A 15,348-nucleotide genomic window follows, 5' to 3' on the forward strand; every position below is an offset into this window, starting at 1 on the left:
GAAAATGAAGCTTCCAGCTGATTTTTCTAAAGCATTCACTTTATTTTTTAAGCCACACAGTGCAATTAAAACAAAAGGATTTTCTTAACTGCTTCAACAGCATTAAAAATGGGCAGTTTTCCTGATATAGGAACAAATAATTGTGAAGTGACTCGTTCTCTTCGTGTGAAAAACAAATAAAAACTCATCAGCAGAACGTTCATTATCCCTTTACTTTCATCCATCTTTTGAAAAAAGATCCAGAGATGAGTGATGTGGCGTTTGCAGAGCAGCTCGCTGTAGACGCGTGCACGTTGAGGAAAAAAACATGGACACGAGCAGATGTGCGTTGTGTCGGTGTGGATCAGCTTACAGGACAACACGGATCAAACAGGGAGGAAATGTTAACGTGCAGCAGCATCACAGCGACTCATCTTCAGCCGCAGGAATCCCACCTTGGTGAGACTTATCTCTCCCAGTGTAGGGATTAAGGCCATGTTTGGAGAATAATACCGTGTACAGTGTGCTTATGTAAGCTGTCAGCCTGTGAGCTCTGCAGGCTGATTCAGCCTCGATCCACCAGCAGCTGCAGGACGCCAACATGATGGAGACGATCAGAGGAAACAGGTGGAGACGATCAGTACTCTTCAACATGTTCTCGCCACAAAAAGACGTTAGAGTTCTCTGCGCTTCAGGTCTTAGAGCTGCAACAAAGGATTTGTTTTATCACTGACTATTTAATTGATTATTTTTCTATTTACAGTGTCAGAAAGTATTTTAAAAGATGCTGATCACCGTTTCAGCAGAGCCTCAGGTGAAATCTTCAAATTGCTCGTTCTGCCCGAAACCAAAAGAAATGTAACTTCCAATGATACGAACAGAGAAAAACATCAAACCGCTTCACAATCGGTGACGACAAGAATCACTCGCAGGGGCGCGTACGAGTGATTGAAGAGAAAGTGTGGCATTCATCGATTTTCCTGTATTCAGAATTTTCTCAAATGAAACTGGAACACGAGTGGTTCAGACCTGTTTTACTTGACCGAACACTTGTTTGAATTATAACGACTTGAATGAATTTGGAGCCGTTACCAAAATCAACCTGATGTAGCTGGCTAGCCAATCCCAGACCTTGCTTGTCTTATCCCTGTTGCCACTGCAGGCAGGTGAGGAGTGAGACAGACAGCTTTCTTAGCTTTTCAGCCTCGCAGCCTCCGACCCTCGCTGAGCAGCTTCTGTCGTCGCTTTGTAAAAGCTCAGTTTTCCCCGACACGACAGTGTGGACGTGCTCTCAGAGTCTAATGAGCAGATATTCGTTAAATGTACTGATCACAGTCCTGTTCCCCAGCAGGTGAACCACTTTGATTTTAGTAACCTTTTCTGTTTCGTCCAGGCTTCAAGTTATATATCAGGGCGCACCACAAGCATCCTCTGGAGACAGTGAACAGCATTTTTTTTTTTTTTTAGAAATCTCTTGTAAAGATTTCTTCCTCTGCACCCCCCCTCTGCTAGCACAACGAAACCCTATAATCAATACCTTTTACTGGGTATCAATAATGTCAGTGCCTTGCTCTTCTGACTGAGCCTGAGAGGGAATTGAACGTCCTACCTGCTCTGTGTTACAGCCCCAAACACACAACACGAGGCAGAGAGCCGAGTTTTCAGCCGAAGATGGCAGCCTGTAGCTCTGCTTCGTTGCTAGGCAACCACAGAATCAGCTGTCAGTCATCAGACAGCTGTTGTTTGTGTCTCTGTCGTCACGGTAAACATGTAATCATGTAATCATAAACAGTAAGAAGGAAGAAGGTGTTTCTCTCTTACTCTGCGGCCCTGAAGCTCCGCCTCCGGAAGGCTTTCAGCTGATCTGATTGGACAGTAGAGAACTGCACCAGTGATGTCATGCATTTCACTACTCTTTTTGGTTCATTAGTGTTTTAAACTTTTTAAATCAATTCATTCGTTATTATTTTTTATTCATTCATATATTTAATTAATTAATTAACGCAGCAGAGAGTCCGACAAAAGTTCAGCACAAAAGGCCTCGCCGCCTCGCGCTGCGCAGCGCTGCGTCGCTCGCGGCCAGTTAGGACGTCCAATAGAAAACAATGCAGTTTAACTGACTTTGTCGCTGGCGTCGCATGCAGTCAGGATGCAGTGTTTTGGCCAGCAGGGGGCGACTCCACTGGTTGCAAAAAAGAAGTCCGGTTGTATAGAAGTCTTCTCATTATAACCTCATCCATCCGTCTATCATCCATCCCTCCATCCATCTTTCACTCCATCCATCTATCATCCGTCATCCATCCATCCATCATCCATCTATCCATCTATCATCCACCCATCCATCCATCTATCCCTCCCTCCACCCATCATCCACCCATCCATTTATTCCTCCATCCATCTATCATCCATCCATCAATCCATCCATCATCCACCCATCATCCACCTATCATCCATCCCTCCATCATCTATCCATCCATCATCCACCCATCCATCCATTTATTCCTCCCTCCACCCATCATCCACCCATCCATCCATCTATCATCCATCCCTCCATCATCTATCCATCCATCCATCCATCATCCACCCATCCATCCATCTATCATCCATCCCTCCATCCATCAATCTATCTATCATCCACCCATCCATCCATCTATCATCCATCCCTCCATCATCTATCCATCCATCCATTTATTCCTCCATCCATCATCCACCCATCCATCCATCTATCATCCATCCCTCCATCCATCAATCTATCCATCATCCACCCATCCATCCATCTATCATCCATCCCTCCATCATCTATCCATCCATCCATCATCCACCCATCCATCCATTTATTCCTCCATCATCTATCATCCATCCCTCCATCCATCAATCTATCCATCCATCCATCATCCACCCATCCATCATCTATCATCCATCCCTCCATCATCTATCCATCCATCCATTTATTCCTCCATCATCTATCATCCATCCCTCCATCCACCATCCATCAATCTATCCATCATCCACCCATCCATCAATCCCTCCATCATCTATCCATCCATCCATTTATTCCTCCATCCATCATCCATCCCTCCATCCATCTATCATCTATCCATCCATCTATCATCCATCCACCCATCCATCCATCTATCCCTCCCTCCCTCCCTCCATCCATCTATCATCCATCGTCCATCCCTCCACCCACCCACCCACCTCCAACTGGCAGTGTTTCCACGCGTTGTTCCAGCTGATAAAACTGTAAAATGTGAATTTCCTGCCTGCCTGCTTCAATAACTCCATCTCTGCTGTTTGCAACCCCCCCCCCCCTCGGTGAAGATGAATGGTTTTCTCTCGTCTCTCCTCCATGCCTGAGTGCTGATGTGAGTTATGATGCGTTTCCTGTTGCAGCAGGATGCGTCGCCGTGTTGTAGCGGCGGCTGATGATTACAGTGTGAGTGTGGTGATGTGAGATACGCAGTGTGTGTTAACAGCTCGGTGGTTATCAGGGTCAGAAGAAGTTCAGCCAGTTCTTCTTCTCTGCTCAGGATCAGATTATTATTACTTCATCAGAGCTGGAAGAGGGAACAAACATTTGTCTTTTCCATGTTGCATTACTGTGAATTATACCAGACAATCCTGCTCACTGATTGGCTGGCAGACTCTCCTCAGACATAGTTCAGGTGAACAGTTCTGTAACAAACAGCAGGTAACTATAGCAGCAGTACTGATGCTTACACAAGGATACAGTTAACTTATTCAAGGACTCCTTGAATCTCCTCAAGGACCTCTACAACATTTTCAAGCTCTACGATCTTCTCAAGGAACTCTACAACCTCATGAGGGGCCTGTAGAGCCGCCTCAAGGATATATACAACATCGTTAAGTACCTCTAGAATCTCCCCAAGGACCTCTACAACCTCCCCAAGGATCTCGAGAACATCCTCACTGACCTCTAGTTCCTTTAGAAACTCCTCAAGGACATCTAGAACCCTCTCAAGTACCTCTACATCATTCTCAAAAAACCCTAGAACTTCCTCAGTGATTTTTGGTCACCTTTCAAGGCCTACTTGAACCTTCTTGGTGACCTCTACAACCTCCTTCAAGAACCCCCAAAACCTCTTCATCTTTTCAGGGATCTCTGGACCCTCCTAGATGATCTCTAGGAAGTCCTCAAGGACCTCTGTAACTTCCTCCAGGATGTATGTAACCTTCTCAAAACCCCCTAAAACTTCTTCAAGAACATGAAATCTTTCCAAGGACCTCTAGAAAATCCTCAAGATTCCACGGAACCTTTTCTAGGACACCTGGAATCTTGTCAAGGACCTCTGTAAACTTCTAAAGGACCACCGAAACCTTCATAGTAACTTCTACACCCTCTTCTGGGACCTCTGGAACTTTTTCAAGGACTCTCTATAGGATGTCTTGAACTTCTCCTCAAGGACTACTGTCACCTCTACAACCTCCTCAAGGATTTCTGGAACCCCCTTGAGATCCCAGGAATCTCCTCAAGTACCTCTAGTAATTCCTCAAGGACAGCCGGAACCCTAAAATACTTTAAGGTCCTCTGAAACCTCCTCAAGGCTCTCCTACAGGACCTCTGGAACCCTTTTAAAGACCTTAACCTCGACTTGTCACAGACCACTCGAACCTCCTCAAGAAACCCTAGGACATTTCAAGGACCACTAGAACCTTCTAAAGGATTTCTAGAACTAGCTCAAGGATGTCTAAAACCTCCCAATCACTTGCCGTTAATTAACTGGTCAACCTCATCAGCATTTAAGCAACCAATCAGAGAGCGCAGACGCAGCGCTGCCTCACAGTGTGATTGGTCATTCCTCTTATGTATTTAAATGTTATGGCCCAATCAGCCAATCAGATGTGTTTTGTCACAGACTGAACAGTGTGGAAAGTCTCATTTTTGTTTGCTGGTTTTCATTCATCCGTCTTCTTCCTCTGCCTCATTACGTATGCAGAAGGAGCCCTGTGCTGTCAGCCAATCAGATGTCTGGGGTTATTTTTAGCCGCCCCACTGACTCGGCAGCTTCCTTTCAGAAATCCTCCGCTCCAGAAATAGAGCGAGAGAGTTTACATAACACAGAGAGAGAGAGAGAGATGTAAAAATCTTTACTTTGACATGAATAAAACAGTGAAGTTAAATCTGACCTGAGATCAGGGGACAGAGACACAGTTTTAGAGTGAACCTGTGTGAGATAGAGACAGATTTGGATCTGGGACAGATAGTGGTTTTAATATTTAGTTTCATGTCTGTATGTCTTCTCTCTCCACTTCCGCTCTTTGATATAAATAAATGAAAACTAGATGAATCAGTTCTGATCCCTGAATGAGTTCAGACCTGAGGATTAAATGGGGGTTTTTGCTTCTGAGTCTCATTTCAAACCAGCAGCTGGCACAGACGGATCTGGTTGGACTCAGTTTAAAGTTGTCGATTTCACTGAAATTTGAATTAGCTGTGACGAAACTCCAGCTATTGTTCAGATGTTTCAACATTTTTGCGTACAAGAGTATATAACCTTCAGGCCTCTTGGTGTTTTCTGTAGAGCTGTGAAGTGTTTGTCCTCGTTCTGAATTCACATTTCAGATGTTTCCTTAATGGATCTCCTGAATGTTACTGGACACAGAAACTCATGATGGTACCATCATACAGGTTCATGTTCTGACCACCAGGTAGAATTTTTTACACTTTGTTTCTGACAAATTAGGTTTTTTTCTGTCTCTAAATACTACAATACCCATGAACCTCCTAAAGGGCTTCTACAATCTCCTCAAGGGCCTATTGAACCTCCTCAAGGATGTATACAAGCGTCTCTAGTATCTCCCCAAGCACCTTTAGAACTTCCTGCAAGAATGGACACGACCTCCTCAAGGACCTCTACGACCTCCTCATCCTCATGAGCCTCAGCTATTGCTGTGGTGAATCCAGTCTGAAGTGTAAAGAGTTTCCCCTCGGGGATCAATAAAGTATTTCTAAATCAGAGCCGTAGTGAATTCAGTACGCTTTGTCGTGGTTACTGAATTCATCCGATATTGACCCGGAATTTAAGCTGCAGATCTTCAGTTTTCTCAACAGGGTAATGTTTAGCTTCAGCTCGTTGTTAGCGGAGCGCGTTAGTACGACGCTGAAGACGAGCTAAAAGAAAAGAACAACATAAAGATGTTTTAGCGTTTGACTGTCAGGAAGGAGCAGAAACCTGGCGGCAGAGTAAATCCACCAGACAGCACACCGAACCTCTGCGCAGTAACCGCTGGCGCTCCGGAGGTAGACGACCCCGCAAATCTGCCATGTGTTCCGGTACCAAAACAAACATGGACGCCAAACAGCAGCTTGTTTATATGCAGCGACATCTGTGCTGAAAAGATCACAAAAGGCCACAGTTCAGTTTTTCATCCGTTTCAGTCGTCCCGTGCACTCCCGCACCACAAACCGTTCTGCTCGCCATTCTTCTTCTTCTCTTGTTTATTTACAGGTAGATCTCCCTCTGCGACACACAAGTGACGTCATCGGTCGCCGATCAAACATGACTGCAGATTAGACTCTTTACATATCATACGCTGTCAACACCAACTGACCCAGACTGGAACAGACCCGGTCCAACTGACCCAGACTGGAACAGACCCGGTCCAACTGACCCAGACTGGTGTCCACACCTTGACAGAATTTGAAGTTCTGTGATTGGATGATTCTTGCCGGACTGCACCTTTCGGAGTTGTAGCTGACTTTCAGAAACGAAGGGATATAACAATTTTTAGTCTCCGCCTGCAGAGATATCGCACCAATCAAATTACAGCGCCGACAAAACTTACGTTTCTTCTTTTTGCAAATAATTTCACAAATTTAAAACAAACGCAGAGGAGATTCCTCATTAATTTCAGTTGGACTTTAAGCATCCCTAGAGACCAGGTCTGAGGTCTCAAGTTTATAAAACCTGGTTTCACAATTAACAAAACACACACAGACACACACACACACACACACACACAGACACACAATGAGACTGCAGTGAGGAAGAGCAGCTCTACTCTGGTGGAGGATGACTCACCGTGTATCTACACCACACACACACACACACACACACACACACACACACACACAGAGACACACACACAGAGACACACACACACACACACACACTGGTTAAATCAGGGCGAGCTCTTGCCGCCCTCTGAGTCTCACTGCTCTACTGTACAGGCCTGAGGCTGACTGCCTTTGTGTGTGTGTGTGTGTATTTGTATCTGTGTGTGTGTGTGTATTTGTATCTGTGTGTGTGTGTGTGTGTGTGTATTTGTATCTGTGTGTGTGTATTTGTATCTGTGTGTGTATCTGTGTGTGTGTATTTGTATCTGTGTGTGTATCTGTGTGTGTGTATTTGTATCTGTGTATCTGTGTGTGTGTATTTGTATCTGTGTGTGTGTGTGTATTTGTATCTGTGTGTGTGTGTGTATCTGTGTGTGTGTGTGTGTGTGTGTGTGTGTGTGTGTGTGCGCGCAGCTTTAAACCACTTCCTGAATTAAAGGGATGGAGAGATTAGAGCATTAAAGGGGAGGAAACAGATCCCCGATTTTCACTGCAGGAGGTCAGTGTGTTTGGAAACAGACAGAAATGTTCCTTCAGTCTGCCTCACATCTGAGAGCTGATATACAGTATATACTGTAGCACCTTTAGTGCTACTCATATACTTTGTTCAATTTTATTATTTTATTCTATTCTAATATAAAATATTTGAGTATTTGTTTCTACATGTTCTGTGTGTGTAGCGTGGCTACAGCTGCATTTCATAGTTGTATAATGACAATGAAGCCGAACTTTGACCCTTGAAATATACTTACATGGTGCAGCTGTCCCTCCATGTCTGCCGTCTGTCTCTTCCTGTGTGTCCACGTCTCCGTCCGAACCAACACATGCAGTAAACGTTTACCAGCGTTCCCCTCTGATGTCGGTCTGATCCATACTCACTAACTTCATTCGTTATTTGGATCCTCCTGAGCTCCACAAAAACAACTATTTAAAATCACACAGTATCAATAAATCACGAAAAGGCAAAACAAGCCAAATACGAAGATCATAAAATAAGTCTGATTGTCACAAATACACTGCAACGAAAAGAAAAGAAAAACTATCCGAAAGTTTCTAAAACAGCATAAATTAAAGTAACTTCTGCGTGAGATTCATCAGTTTGTGTTTAAGTCGCTTTTTGAAAGAAAATCTACTTTAATGTGTCTGATGTTGGCTTGATGCTCCAGACAGAAGAAGATCTATATAGAAACATTCTCATCATATAATTTGCTCGTGGACGTGAAACCAGCAGATGATCAGAGCTCACTGGACACGGTAACTGTGGTGACTTCTGTTTTTTCCTCTGTGGTGTAAATGTGTTTGATAGCTGAAGAGTTGATGAGTTGCACTACACTGAGTTGCGTATTGATAAATGAGAGTAATACAGACCATCAGAGAAGCAGTGTTATATCAGTGAATAGACACATACTGTCGTAAGGGGTGCTATATAGAGGTATGTGGACCCAAAAGCAGATGACGAGGAAGCAGTCTCAGGGAAAAGTAGCCGGATGACTACCGTGTTTATTGTGGGGTGGTATGCAGGCAAGTACGGGCAAAACAGTAAGCAGACAGGTAATGAGCAGACAAAAGGCAGATAAGTACCGGCTAGCATAGGTGAAAGCAGGGGAGTGAGTCCAAGGTGGGAACACAATTCACAGGGGAGCAGGCAAAATCCAAAAATCCAAAATCCAAAACAAGGTCCACGGGAGAACAAAATAATCCAATACAAACTCACGGTAGATACGCTTGGCAGGACCAACACCACGTGTACAACGATGATCCAACCCTGAACAAAGAAGACCTGGACTAAATGCCCTAGGGGAGGTGAGACAACGAGACACAGGTGCAAACAATCAAGGGAGGGCCAACAATCAAAACTGGAGTGAAAACACAGACAGGAAGTAAAGACACAAGACACACAAGGGAAGAAGAATACTACCAAAATAAACCAGGAAGTGACGATACCAAAACTACCACACATACTGTTTGAAAATTTCATATTCGCAGATCGTGTGAAAGCAAGTGAGAAAAACTAGAAACTAAATGTAGAAATCTGTGGAACATTTTGTACCTGACTTTAAAGACTCGCCTGTTTATCATTTAGTCTGACAGTCAGTAAAACAATTCAGTACAAAAAACAGTTTTGATCAGTAACTCAGTGCAATGAAGGTATTTTTACTTCTACATTTACATTTCTGTGTGAAAGCAACAAGAGATGCAGGTAACACTGGGAGGGTTTTTTAAAATAATGATTTGACACCGAGGCAGCTGAGAAAACCTGGAACAGAAGACAAAACAGTTCTTGTTTTCTATGATCTCGGCTCTTTAATCCTTCTTTAGTTCGTAGTGAACATGTGAACTCATCAGCTGTTAATTAACTCAGGTGCTGATCATTAGTTAATGGGTTGAGGCAGGTGTGAAGTTTCAGTTCGCATAACAAGGTGAGAGCTGCTTCCTGCTCTCCATCTTTTTGTCTACTCACAGTGAACGCAGTTAGTGTTTCAGCGTTATTAAAGCCCTTTAGTGCAGTTTAACTCCGTTTGTTCTGATGTTAAACAGAGTCCAGGTGAGACCCGGAGGCCGTTTCCACAAATATCCCTCTGTGTTGCAGCCTGTTTGACCTCTGACGGTGTGTTGTTTGTTTGTTTGGTGTGTTAATGTGCTGCAGGTCAGATGAGTCTGAAGCTGCATTTACAGGCCGAGACTCAGATCCACGTCGGACCTGTCCGATGCTCCGACCTGCTCGTATTTATGGTGTCTCTAAGTTTAGTTTATATTCATGTTTTTTTGCTGTTACGGTTCACTGATCAGTGCTTTATAAATCTAAGGCATGTTGTGAGCTAAGTTTTATTATATTTCAACATTAAAAGTAGTATTTCAGAAGTTCATAATATTGTTTAACGTTGATGTTTGTGGCCACAGTACTCGTAGCATGTAAATTTTATACCAAATTTGTAGTTAAAGAGTTAAAACACACAGAAACACACAACTCTTCACCTTCTCTGACATCATAAACTGAATGTTATGACTCACCTCGGTGCTCTCACCTGCAGCAGTCTATCCGAGAGGATTGGATTTGATCTAATTCCTGGTTTAGCAGTGATTGTAAAGAACCTGAGGGGGAAGTGTAATTCCTGAGTTTAGGAGTTGTGTGTGTGTTTTGTGTGTTTTGTATGCTGCACCTTGTACTGCGGGGATCAGCCGGTCTGCTGGGTTCAGGCAGGATTCATCACTTATTAGGACGTGAACGGTTTGTGGCGCTGCAGAGAGCGCAGGGATTAGACTAATACCTGGTTTTAGGGGGGAAATGGAAAATACCTGAGCTAGAACAGGATCAGAGGATGGAGGGATGAGAGGTGAATACAGATGAAACTCCTTCACTTCTAAGAACAAGCTGACAAAAATGGAGTTTTGTTTCAGACAAAATGAATCAGGTTGTATCAGGTAACTCAGACACATTTACTGCTGCGGAAAAACGTAAAACACCAAGTCAAACAATGACTTGGTGTTTTACATGTTTCCGCAGCAGTCTATTACTGAGCGCTAAACTCAGAGGTTCAACTTTAGTTTCAACTTGTTTCTGAAACAGAGTTTGTAAACTCAGTCATGTGACACAGTGATGCAGTCATGTTATGTAGTGAAGCAGTGATGCAGTCATGTGAAGCAGTGATGCAGTCGTGAAGCAGTGACGCAGTAATGTGAAGTCGTGACGCAGTAATGTGAAGCAGTGATGCAGTCATGTGAAGCAGTGATGCACTCATGTGAAGCAGTGATGCAGTCGTGAAGCAGTGACGCAGTAATGTGAAGTAGTGACGCAGTAATGTGAAGCAGTGATGCAGTCGTGAAGCAGTGATGCAGTCGTGAAGCAGTGACGCAGTCATGTGAAGCAGTGATGCAGTCGTGATGCAGTGATGCAGTCGTGATGCAGTCATGCTCGCAGGTTTTGTTTTATGCAACAGCTGCAGAGAGTTCCTGCTGCAAATGTTACTTCATACACAGTAGAAACATTATTATTCATCATGAGAGTCCAGAAAACCTCGTTCATGTGGTCTGTAGAGGATCTCAGCTTCCACCTGAACTTCTGCTGCCAGTCGTTTGTGATCAGATGTCATTTTATTTCCCTGAAGCTGAAACTTTTTCTGTGAATCCACAGGAGAACGTCCAACAACCTGGTCTGCAGTGTGAACAGTGTGGAGTCGAGTAGTCAAAGTATCGCAGGTTTAAAGGAGGATTCTGCTCTGGCTCTGTTCTTGTTCTACTTAAGCTCTACTGTGTTATTGTGAATCTACTTTAACTCTTATCTGGTTCTATTGGGCCTCTATTTAAACTTTTTACTGTGGTTCTGGTTCTACTTGAACTTCTACTGCTGTTCTATTCTGGTTCTTTGCAGTTTATTTAAACTTTATTCCAGTTCTACTTAAGCTCAGTCATTCTATTATGGTTCTACTTTAACTCCTCTGTGGTTTTAGTCTTGTTCTATTATACTGTACTGTGGCTCTATTCTAGTTCTGCTTAAGCTCAGTCACACTTCTACTTTAACTCTACTGCTGTTCTACTTAGACTCCTGTGGTTCTATTGTGGTTCTACTTTCTCCACTGTAGCTCTATTTAAACTCTACTGCGGTTCTATTTATTCTGCTCTGGTTCTAGTTGATGTCTGTCGGAGGTGTTAGGCCTCTTCAGACGGAGCCGCTCTGATGAAGTGCATGCTGGGAAGGAATCAGTCCGTCGGGGGTTGTGTGTGTGTATGTGTGTGTGGGCTGGTATTATTCATGTAAACCTGGTTACACAGTCACATTGTGGGGACTCGCCTTCCTTATGGGGACTCGGTGTAAGGTCAGTGTAAGTCTCCTGGGAATGAATGTAAGTCAATGTAATGTCCCCGAAAGTGATGAAAACATGACTGTGTGTGTTTTGGGGTTTGATGACATCAGCAGGAAACATTAGCAGAGTCATCGGAGGACGGAGAGACAAAAAAAAAATCCAGATTCTAAAAATAGAAAAGAGAGCAAAAGTAGGACAACCAGATCATCCACTCCTCCTCCTCCTCCTCCTCCTCTTCATCTTTCTCTACTCTTCTTCACCTCGTTCTCTTTTCCTTCGATCTTCTTCTCCTCATTCATCTTTTCTATTGGTCTCCTTTTCTCTTCTCGTCACCTCCTCTTCTCCGCACTTTCCTTTTCTGTTTCCTCTCCTCCATCCACCTTGCCTTCATTGTTCTTCTCTCCTCCTTTCTCGTTTCCTCCTCTCCTCTTCTCTCCTCCTGGTTTCTCAGCTGTTTCATCTTTAATGAACAAACTTCTCCTCCTCTGATGACAAACCCTCCGGTGTTTCAGGTCACGTTTAACCAGCACGTCCTGGGTTAACGTTCAGGTCAAACTGCGTCCATGTTCTGGAGACGGAGCTGTGGAAAGGTCGACGCTGAAGCTTGTTCTGATCGACTAACATTTTATATGCAGATATAAAGTGATGATTTGCTTATGAAACGCCAGGTGACGTACAGCGTGCGCCTGGCAGATGATTTAACAGTGTTAACGAGCTCTAAGCATCGCCCAGGATAAAAAAACACACAGGATGTGGAACGCTTGGCTTGCGATAAAAGAGAGCCCTGGCATCGGATCGGACTCTGTGTCAGTAGGTACTCTGAGTTTGGGTTTCTCAGTTGGTAATATTTGGATCTTCTGCATCTTCAGGCCGAGTTTGTGCCAGTGACGTCATCAGACCATGGTCGGGCTTGTGATTTCTAACAATTATTTGATAAAGATGATTGAGTGACTAATCAATCATGAGCGTAATTAGTGATTACTCTGCTGTAGGCTCAGAGCTGCAGGTTACAGATCACCTGGAGTGGAAGATCAGCTGATTTACGGCTTCCAGTGAGGAAAGTGGAGTTCAGTGTTAAATTAGAGATATTTAAGCAGTAAGTGTTTGGTGTCAGTGTTCGTACGGTGTACAGATGCACCCACACGTCAGAATACTGAATCTCACAGATGCAGGCAGGTCAGGCAAAATAGAGGCAAAGTGTTAAAATACAAAATGAGTGGTACAACATGCAGGATGCCTCGCAGCTGCTGAAACAGAAACTCACAAACAGCACATCATACCTGCAGGCCTGCAGCTGAATCCAGATCAGGGTTAGTGGTCCAGTCTGCAGCCGTCTGCTATACACCGCCAAATCTCCTGTCAATTAAAAATTAATTTCCTGCTGACCTTTTTCCTTTGCTGCTCATTTATAATTTCACAACTTTAATTAGCTGAACTGGTTCAGACAGACTGTTCACCAGAGTTTGGCCTCAAATCTGACCTGAAATTCCAGGTGGTTTTAGTCTGAGACTTCCCGAAAGTTCACACATCACCTGCACATGAGAACAATGACAGAAGAAGATTTGCAAACATTTTATTCTAAGGATACACATATACACTGTCACTATGTATATTTATATACACCCATAGATATAAACACACAGTACCAGTCAAAAACAAAACTCTTAGTTATATTTGTATAAATTACACCAAGTTGACTCAGATGTTGTTGGATCTTGTTTCACACAGAATTTCACACGTTTCCACAAAGAAAAAGTTCACAGATTCTGAAACTTATAATATAAAATCACTATTTTCAGAGCATACAGGTACATTAATATTATTATTTATAAAAATCTGTTGGTCTCATATGAACAAACTGGTTCAATGACGCTGTCGACGTGTAAAACAAACCAGTGCCCTCATGTTTAAACCTCCAGGGGACATAGAGACATTTTTACTGCAGTTTATTGAACTTTACTTCCTGTTTTTATTCCTCCATCATGTTCACTTCTCAGGACCAAACTTTGAGTCAGTGAAATGTCAGGAACGCTGTAAAAAAAAAAAAAAAAAAAGAAGCTGTTAACACCTAGAGGACGCTGTTCTTTACTGCGGCTTTCAGGGACTCAAACGCCACGCCGCCTCCTCGCCGTGTGGTTCCCATGACGACAGGTAGAGAAGATTCCTGCAGGCTGTAGCGTCTGTTTGAGGCTAACAGCTCCCTAACAGCTGGTTCATACACTCGCAGTAAACCACAAACCCAGCTGCTCCTCGAGTTCACTCAGACAATAAAACACAGGAGCTGTTTTTATTTTGATATCAGACGTTTTCAGTCTGCTGCAGTTAAAGACGCTGAATTTCAGAAATCACTTGTGTGTCGCGGCAGCGGCGGTGAGGCGTGTGGGGGAGGATCAGAGCTGCTCCTGCAGGTTTAAAGTTTATTGTAGAAAGATGAGAACGTGCAAGGAAAGTTGCAGAGTTTATACACTGAAGAGAGAAACTGATTTGATGAAACAAGGAGAAAAAATGTCTTTAAATGTTTTAAACTGTGTTGTAGGTAGATGAAGAACTTCATGATAAATGTTACAGAAATAATGTAATATCTGGAGGTGTGTTATCGTAAATTCTCATATAAAAGGATTCAAATAATAGCCACGATAAACAAATAAAACATATGGAGGGGGGTGAAATTACCTGCAGCCTACAGCAACAACTCACATGAGTCATGTCACACTCACCACTCTGCTCAAAACAGCTGGAGGGCTTTTACTGTGAAACAGCTAAACTTTTACTGTGAAACATTTTCTATTTTTAACAGAAATGTTTTCATACTCTCATTAATTCCTGTTCCATTAATGGACATCATAGTGAATTTATCAAGACAACAGGTAAACATGGAGGAAGTATTGAGTTTGCATTAACTGGGGAAATTAGAAATAAAGGCCTCTAATATCGGCCTGTTTCAATTAAAGGCCTGGTTCTCTCTGCTGCTAAAGTAAATAAGACACTATTTGAGAATTTACGGTTTGTAAATTTACTGCCTGTAATATGTTAAGTGCAGCACACACCAGCTCATGCAGTATCCCATCACACAGATAGTAGTGAGCTGAGTTTAGCTTTTCCTTAACCGTGACGAAATAGACAAGACTCTGAGGTCTGTTGCGTAAGTTGATCCCTCCAACTGTGTTAGCAGCTGCTGCACCGTGTATAAAAAAACAAACTGGCTAACTGTAACTGCTCGTAGCAGCATTAGCATTAGCAAACCTGATAAATGGCGGTGGAAAAACAACGTCATACATGAAGGAGACGTATTTCCCTGTAGTAAACACAACACGAGCTGATATTTAGAGCTAACGAAGAGTAACGTTAACTGCAGGGCTACGGCTACGTACTGATAAACAGCATGGCTACGGCTACGTACTGACACAGAGAGAGAGAGGGGGGGTGGAGGAGAGGGAATTTTAAAATAATAATAATGTAGTGGTAATATTAATATTAATAAAGTAATAA

General features: G+C 43.2%; 1 protein-coding gene and 1 long non-coding RNA gene across 2 annotated transcripts in view; one reads left to right on the forward strand and one right to left on the reverse strand.

Moving 5' to 3' along the window:
- The window catches only part of LOC122861716 (MAM domain-containing glycosylphosphatidylinositol anchor protein 2-like), a 106,373-nt gene that overhangs the window by 19,382 nt on the left and 71,643 nt on the right, over positions 1 to 15,348 (forward strand). The window lies entirely within an intron of this gene.
- LOC122861717 lies at positions 118 to 8,953 on the reverse strand. Its single transcript, XR_006374557.1, has 3 exons — positions 8,772 to 8,953; positions 7,810 to 7,962; positions 118 to 683 (listed from the first exon to the last, which is right to left on the reverse strand). It is a non-coding gene; the product is annotated as an uncharacterized LOC122861717 (long non-coding RNA).

This window comes from Siniperca chuatsi, linkage group LG15 (assembly GCF_020085105.1).
Source record: "Siniperca chuatsi isolate FFG_IHB_CAS linkage group LG15, ASM2008510v1, whole genome shotgun sequence".
In the NCBI taxonomy this organism is placed as follows: domain Eukaryota; kingdom Metazoa; phylum Chordata; class Actinopteri; order Centrarchiformes; family Sinipercidae; genus Siniperca; species Siniperca chuatsi.